General features: G+C 41.6%; 1 protein-coding gene across 1 annotated transcript in view; it reads right to left on the bottom strand.

Moving 5' to 3' along the window:
• sfl (N-deacetylase and N-sulfotransferase sfl) overlaps positions 1 to 8,393 on the bottom strand; it is an 814,105-nt gene that overhangs the window by 594,218 nt on the left and 211,494 nt on the right. Inside the window, exon 2 of the mRNA XM_067135314.2 lies at positions 1 to 27. This exon is cut by the window's left edge and continues 5 nt beyond it. The gene's annotated coding sequence lies outside the window, so the exon portion shown is untranslated. The remainder of the gene's footprint in view (positions 28 to 8,393) is intronic.

Raw genomic sequence — 8,393 nt, 5'->3', positions numbered from 1 at the left:
CGATGTGCGAGTTCACCATGCGAAAATCTGAAAAGAGAAACATGTTATTGTTAACACAGGCGCTTATTAACTTGAAATACCAACATCCTTTCCACAGAGTCACAAAATAAATGAGAGTTGGTCGCATCATAGTTGCTGTGGCCACAGCGATAGCTAAACGAGCCCGGATAATACACGACCTCATGGCGAAATAATCACGTTAGCGTTGCTATTGACCAAAGTTACATTGCACAGCTGGGAGAAGAGGGGGGCAGAAATGTTTGTTGTGACGGCCTGAAAAGGACTGTGTGGTATGGAGTGCACATTATCACAAATAGAGATGTTTTGTATATAAAGCTTGTGAAAGCGTACAGTGAGAGGAGAGAATATTCCGCTGACAATATTAAGATCAACACAAACAAACTTAAATATAATAAATTACATTAATGTTCTCTGGCAGAAATTGCTAGTACGTCGCTAGGAACTATGCGGCAATCAACCTTATGTAACACAATCTTGCTGTTGTTGTGGTTGTCGAATAATTATGATTTTACTTTATTATACTTGTAACGTAAAGCTAGTAGTACACTCAACCTATTGCACTGTAAGCCGTAGTGTTAAGCACTGGGAATACTTAAGTTGTGTGTGAATTTGTGATGATGCTGAATTTAGAATGTTAAACTAGTGGTATTTCTTGTAATATTTTCTTTCCATGGTATTGCTTGTTATACTCTTGTTGTCGTTGTTGTTGGGTAATTATGTTTTAACTTTACTATCACACTACTATATGTGATAATTGCCTGGGCCGATGACCTACCTGTTAAGCCCTTTTAAACAAGAAATACCGGGCGAGTTGGCCGTGCGCGTAGAGGCGCGCGGCTGTGAGCTTGCATCCTGGAGATAGTAGGTTCGAATCCCACTATCGGCAGCCCTGAAGATGGTTTTCCGTGGTTTCCCATTTTCACACCAGGCAAATGCTAGGGCTGTACCTTAACTAAGGCGACGGCCGCTTCCTTCCAACTCCTAGGCCGTTCCTATCCCATCGTCGCCATAAGACCTATCTGTGTGGGTGCGACGTAAAGCCCCTAGCAAAAAAACAAAAAAAAAACTATCATCATGAACATCGCCACCGGGATATTTCCCAATTGCGATGTATTTGTTAAATTATCTGGTATTGTGGAATCCGTGTCAGAGACAACAATAATGTGGTTCGTCCATTCCCATCGACGTATAGTAAATGATGAGTATGATGATCATGACTGTTCTTTTAAGGAGTCTAGACTTCTAGACCATCGGCCGCTGATGGCATGATCATAATCATTAGTCGTTCTGCTCACTGCTAAGCGTCGAGACCTCATTTTTATCATTTTAGTGCTATGTACTTGACGAGACGTATCCATCCAGAATGGTCTTCAGCTTTCCTTAATACTGTATAATCTGAAGAGGTAGGCCGGTGATCTTCTTCGCTAGATGTAACCATCTACTTGTTGTTCTTCCTCGCGGTCTGTTGCCTTCATATTTGCTTTACAAAATGGTATTTTCCAAATTCTGTTTGCAGCCGCTTAAATGCGGCCAGTATCCAGTATTCGGAAGATAGTGGGTTCGAACCCTACTGTCGGCAACCCTGAAGATGGTTTTACGTGGTTCCAATTTTCACACCAAGCAAGTGCCGGAGCTGTACCTTAATTAAGGCCACGGCCGGTTCCTTCCCATTCCTAGCCTTTCCCTGTCCCATCGTCGCCATAAGACCTATCTGTGTCGGTGCGACGTAATGCAACTTGTAAAGAAATAAATTAAAAAATCTGTCCTCATCTGAAAATGTGGCCAAGGAACTGGAGGCAACATTCACTTACGCAGGAAGATAGACGTTTATTGATGCTTAGTTCGTGTATAACGGGAATATTTGTTGTTCTTCCCATCCAGGGTATATGTAGCATTCTACGCCAACACATCTCAAAGGCGTAGATTCGATTTTTGTCACTAACTTTCACGATCCACGTCTCACATTCGTAAAAACGGACGGAGAACAATACTGATTCAACAGAGTGTCTTCGTAGATTTTTTTATCACCCAGGTTTTAACTTCACTTCATTATCATTTGTAATGTTAAGGCGACACTCCGGAGATAAAAATATATTTTTACCTAATGCATGGATTTTCACGAAACTTTGTGGGAATGTCACCTACATATAAGTAGAGATATCACAAACATTTCTTTCATATACAATTAATAGTTTTCCAAAATATGTTTTAAATTCTTTATTCCATTTTTCTTGAAATTTAATTAACATGTTAATGTAAATTCGTAATTAGGTAGCTAATACTTCTTTTAAAAGCACTACGTATCGATTTTTCTATAAATCTATACAATATATAAGGAGTTAAAGTTTGTTTGTATGTAATATCTAATTTCAGGAATTACTGGACCGATTCTAAAAGTTATTTTACTACTGTAAATATTCATTACCCTTAGGGACATGGGCTGTATTTTATTATCAAAACAATTCTAGGGAAGGAGGGGGGCACGGGGGAGATATAAAAATACTAAGCTACTATAGGCGAAGTATCGAATTTGTCGTACAAGGACGAGACAAAGCTCAATTTAAGCCCCTTGACGCAAAGAATACATCTCTGTAAGTTCTACGGGCCCGAAAACCATGTTTTAAGGCCCTAAAACCAACCGTTATGGATATATTGGCACCACATTCCCCCCGCTTTAGGAATCGGATAAAGAAATGAACTGCCGTGACCATGGCAACGTCAGTATTACAGCAGCGAGATTATCTATCAATATATCACAAAAACCTAACATGTTACAAACACGAAACTTAGTAGGACTATTTGGAATCTCCTTTAAAAATAAAAACACAAATTTTTGTTTTCAGATAATCCACTTAAGGGGCGAAGGGACGGGGACGGGGATGGTGAAAAGAAGTGAGGAATGAATTTTTTATATGAGGATACATATATCTCAGAAACTGAAGATGTTACAGACGTTAAAACCGGTGCTTGAAGTCTCTTTTAAAAATAAATGAACACACTTTTTTTGGAAAATCCACTTAAGGGGGTGAAATAATACAAAAAGCAGGTGAATTTTTAAAATGAGTATCTTCTTCTACCGCTTTTCCCACACCTGTGGGGTCGCGGGTGCGAACTGTGTCGCACATGTGGACTGACCCTGTTTTACGACTGGATGCCCTTCCTAACGCCAACCGCGCGCGCGCGCGCGCGCGCGTGTGTGTGTTGGGATGGAATTACTATTGCGTGTTCCTGTTGTGATTGGTAATGTGGTATGTTGAGTGAATATGAAGAGGAGAGTGTTCGGACAAACACAAACAACCTGTCCCTGAGCCAGATGAATTAATAACACGAATTAAAATCCCCGATCCAGCCCGGAATCGAAACAGGAATCCTGTGAACCGAAGCCCTCAGTGCTGACCACCCAGCCAAGAAGTGGGGCAGTTTTTAAAATGAGTAATTCTACAGTATATCTCATAAACGTAACATGTTACAGACGTGAAAATCGGTATTTGGAATCTCCTTTAGAAATAAAGAAACCCTTTTTTTTTTCGACTTAAAAGAGGACTGTTCCTTACATGTCGAGTTCCATGTCGCGTGTTCCATATTTAGCTCTGCCAGTAGCCTGGTCATCTTAGCCCCAAAATGCAATGCCACAAACGTGATTTACAAAGAGGGTCTGGGGTAAATGAAATGCAATTTTTCGGTGAGATTTTATACTTTAGGGATTTTCAGATAATATCTTAGTACAGTACCGAGGAAAAATTAATTTTTATCAACTTACCAAATCCCCGCGAGCGAAGCCGCGGGTAACAGCTAGTAATAAATTTATATGAGGAGATATATCGTACTAAAGTTTGTGTAATTTTTACGTTCTAAAATTTTGGATTTAAAAATCCCTACTACTTGAAAAAATCCTGCAATCAAAAATTCCATGAGCAGGTTTCTTAATATATCTGTGATACATATACTATACAAATTTTGTTACATTTGGCAGAATATTGAAAATGAAAATCCACAGCCTGTTTCCAGTAATTCGACCGGGTCATGAATGGAATGAATGAAGTCCCCATTTAGCAGCGAGGATAGGAATTGTGCCAGCTGCCGAAGCCTGTCGCACTCCTCTGGGGCAATGATTAATGACTGACAGACGAAATGAAATGAAATGAAATGAAATGATAGTGGAGAGTGTCGCTGGAATGGAAGATGACAGGGAAAACCGGAATACCCGAAGAAAAACCCGTCCCGCCTCCGCTTTGTCCAGCACGAATCTCACATGGAGTGACCGGGATTTGGCAGAATATTATGGGAGAAAAATGGGATTTAAATGTAAAGTTACAATTGGCAAACAAAGCATTATTGGTGTTTAATTGTTTGAATTCAGTCACCAAAATAACCAAAATATCGATTTTTTTTAAACTCCGGAGTGTCGCCTTAAGCTAGCAGTAAGCTCAACCTATAGTATTGTAAGCCGTAGAGTTAAGCACTGGAAATACTTAAGTCGAGTGTGAAATTTGTATATGACGGTGCTGGATTTAGAATGTGAAACTAGTAGTATTTCTTGTAATATTTTATTTCCATATAATTGCTCGCTGTACTGTTGTCGTTCTCATTTTGTTGTTGTTGTTGTTGTTGTTGTTGTTGTTGTTGGGTAATTATGCTTTAACTTTATTATCATACTACTGTAAGAAACCATTGCCACCGGGATATTTCCCAATTGCGATGTATTTAATAATAATAATAATAATAATAATAATAATAATAATAATTCTGGCAGATCTTAACGAGTTGAACCATTGCAGCTCAATCTATGAAAATACGTTTTATTTATATCTCTTTTTCACAGTTTCCCAAGTCAATGATGAATGACCACAGGTACACGAATTCCCTAACTACCTCCAGGTCAACCGTCAATAGACTACGGATCCAACATGAGATTCATAGTACGTAATACCTCCAGGTCATTTAGGCATTCTGTAAGCTGGATTAGACTTTGTTGTAGTTTGGTGTTTTACATGTTAATCTCTCAAGACTAATAAGATGTATTCTCTCTTGTAATCAGGTCAATAAGTTCATCTTCACTTCCAGAAGTAAGGGAAGTGTCATCTGCAAAACGCAGGTTGCTGATTTTTCAGCCGTCAATCTATATTCGACCAGTTCAGACATCGACAGGCTCTTGCGACGACATACCAGCTGAGATTATAATGTACAACCTTGCCTTACTCCACTTGTCACACTGAAAAAGTATGAGAACCCATCCACCGTTATGGTTCCATTTCATTTAATATCGTTAATGAAAGGTCTCTAAGGTTTCTAACAACCATATCAATAACGACATTAAATGATATGGAACGCCAAATTCCTTGATCACGTCACAATATTACACAACCGAAGACCGTTTTGTAGACGACGACATGATATGAAATGATTATTTAAAGGGAGAAAATTCACAAGGGATATCTACCCTAAAACAAGAGGTGCCGTAGAGAATCGACGTGATGAAATGAAATGGCGTATGGCTTTTAGTACCGGGAGTCCGAGGACATGTTCGGCTCGCCAGGTGCAGGTCTTTTGATTTGACTCCCGTAGGCGACCTGCGCGTCGTGATAAAGATGAAATGATGATGAAGACGACACATACACCCAGCCCTCGTGCCAGCGAAATTAACCAATGATGGTTAAAATTCCCAACCCTACCGGGAATCGAACCCGGGACCCCTGTGACCAAAGGCCAGTACGCTAACCATTTAGCCATGGAGCCGGACATCGACGTGATAATAAAGTATTGTGATGCCATTTAAATTTTCATACAATGTTTATAGGATAAAATGAGCATTGTTGTTTGAGTCATCAGTCCATAGACTGGTTTGATGCAGTCCTTCATGCCACCCTACCCTGTGCTAACCTCTTTATTTCTATGTAACCCTTGCATCCTAAAGTACAGTACATCTGATCTAATTTGCTTGTCATATTCGTAAGTAGAGGAACAGTGGGGATTCAACTCCCAAGCGTCAGCACTTTTTCTGCTGCGTCGGCAAGTTAACAAACTGTGACGTCAGCACCTAGCAGAGGAGCAATGCAGGTTCCAATGCAAGGTCACTGACCCCTAGTATAGTAGGTGAGCAATGTCGATTTGCGGATTTTGCATAAGAGAGCAAGCCTAACCTCACAGTCGCTACCTGGAGGGGCCTAAGCTTACTTTAACGGCTAGTTGCCCTTCCCAACGCCTAAGAGAGTGAGCCTAACCTCACATCCGCCATATTGAAGGGACTATCCTTAGTTTTACGGCAAGATGCCCTTCCCGACGTCAATTGCACAAGATGGCGGCTATACATAGGCTCTTATGAGACGGCATAGAGGCGCTTGCGCAAGATAGCGACTGCTCTTATGAGACGGCCTAGGGGCGCTTGCGCAAGATGGCGGCTGCTCTTGTGAGACGGCCTAGGGGCGCTTGCGCAAGATGGTAGCTGCTCTTATGAGACGGCCTAGGGGCGCTAGCGCAAGATGGCGGCTGCTCTGGTGAGACGGCCTAGGGACGCTTGCGCAAGATGGCAGCTATACAAAGGCTTATATGGAGAAAGATAGCATAGAGGCTACTGCGCAAGATGGCGGCTATACATAGGCTCTTATGAGACGGCTTAAGGGCGCTTCCACTTCCCATGCAGTCCAACATCGGGCCACTGTCACATCCGAATGTCCCACAAATCTGGATATTACACGATTCGACCAACCGGCCAAATGGAGACCCACAGTGAGGCCCCTTTCAAACTGTCAGATGCTGATAGTGATAACGCTGTCTCACACGAGTACGCGGCATCTCCGTGTCTTTCACAGTGATCACTTTAAACATCTGACGCTGCTCACGTCCCTTATATACCCTACCAGGCTTGATAACTACACTAAACACGAACAATATTAATACACTCTGGTGGCCGTTCTGTCACCCGCCGATGGTATGTATATGCACGAAGTTACATTGACTAAACTTATCAATGACTGTAAACCGGTAATATTATGACCAGGTGAGATAATTATATGAATGTAGAAGTCTGATGGTTCCCTCACCAGAAATACTTGATTCGAGAATTCAAACCAAAGCAGCTCAGTTTGTTCTGGGTGATTTCCGACAAAAGAGTAGCGTTACGAAAATATTGCAAAATTTGGGCTGGGGAGACTTGGGAGAAAGAAGGCGAGTTGTTCGACTAAGCGGTATTTTCCGAGCTGTCAGTGGAGATGGCATGAAATGACATTAGTAGACGAATAAGTCTGAGTGGTATTTTTAAAGTAGGAAGGATCACAGTCAGGTTAGAAGTCAAGAGGATAATCTGGGGGGGAGGGGGAAATATTCGTGTATAGGAAGAGGAGTTCGGGAGTGGAATAATGTACCAAGGGGGATGTTCGATAAATTCCCAAATTCTCTGAAATTATTTTTAAAAAGATTAGGTAAATAACGTATAGGGAATCTGCAATTTGGGTGACTGCCCTAAATGCAGATCAATGGTAACTGATTGACTGGCTGACTACTGTTGACACTTCTTAAAAATCAGCTCTGGCTTCATGTTCGTTTCCTCCAGCTGCAGCGTCTTGAGATTCAGCACTATTCATTCTCCTTGCCTTATTGGCGACGACTGAGTCTGACGCTGTAACTGTTATTCTTTACAGTCATAGTTACATACATACAAGACGAGACTGTTTGTCCAACCCTTGTCCCGTTTCCCTACGGGGTCGGGTATGAGGTGAGATGAATTTGTCGTGGCGGTTTTTTATGACCGGATGCCCTTCCTGACGTCAACCTCATCAGAGGAGTTAATGAGAGATGAAATGAATGACGTGATATATGATAGTAGGGAGAGGGTGAAACCCGGTGCCGGCACATAGCCTACTCCTGTCGAATAGCACCAAGAGGTCTGCTCAAGGCTTAACGTCCCCATCCGACGGACGAATCACCATCAACAGCGTCATATGCCCTCACTCCATATGAGCACTGCGGAGAGGTTTGGAATTTAATCCAGGCTTTTGACACGCAATCTAGTGATTAGAAATTGTATACCACCACCTCCCCTACCCTGCCGGCCAACATTCTGATGGTGAAAATTTTTTCGACCAACGGGACTCGAACCGGCTAACCTCGGTGTTAGACCGTTTTTAGACTTCAGCGCCTTAACGATCATGGCCACCAGGCGGGCTATACATACAAGACGAGACTGTACATATAAAATTGAAGGTGGGCGTTTTTCTGACAGTCATTCTCTTAACTACACTATATTACCACCGAAACAGATGTAATTCTTATCCTTTATAGTTCAAATCTGAATTGAAAGATGACACTTTCTGATATCAATTTTCGTAATTACATTCTCTTGAAGTATTATTTATTCTGGAAGCACTTCCTCCGGT

The sequence above is a fragment of the Anabrus simplex genome, chromosome 1 (genome assembly GCF_040414725.1).
Source record: "Anabrus simplex isolate iqAnaSimp1 chromosome 1, ASM4041472v1, whole genome shotgun sequence".
Classification (NCBI taxonomy): Eukaryota; Metazoa; Arthropoda; class Insecta; order Orthoptera; family Tettigoniidae; genus Anabrus; species Anabrus simplex.
This window is presented reverse-complemented; position numbering and strand designations above follow the sequence as displayed.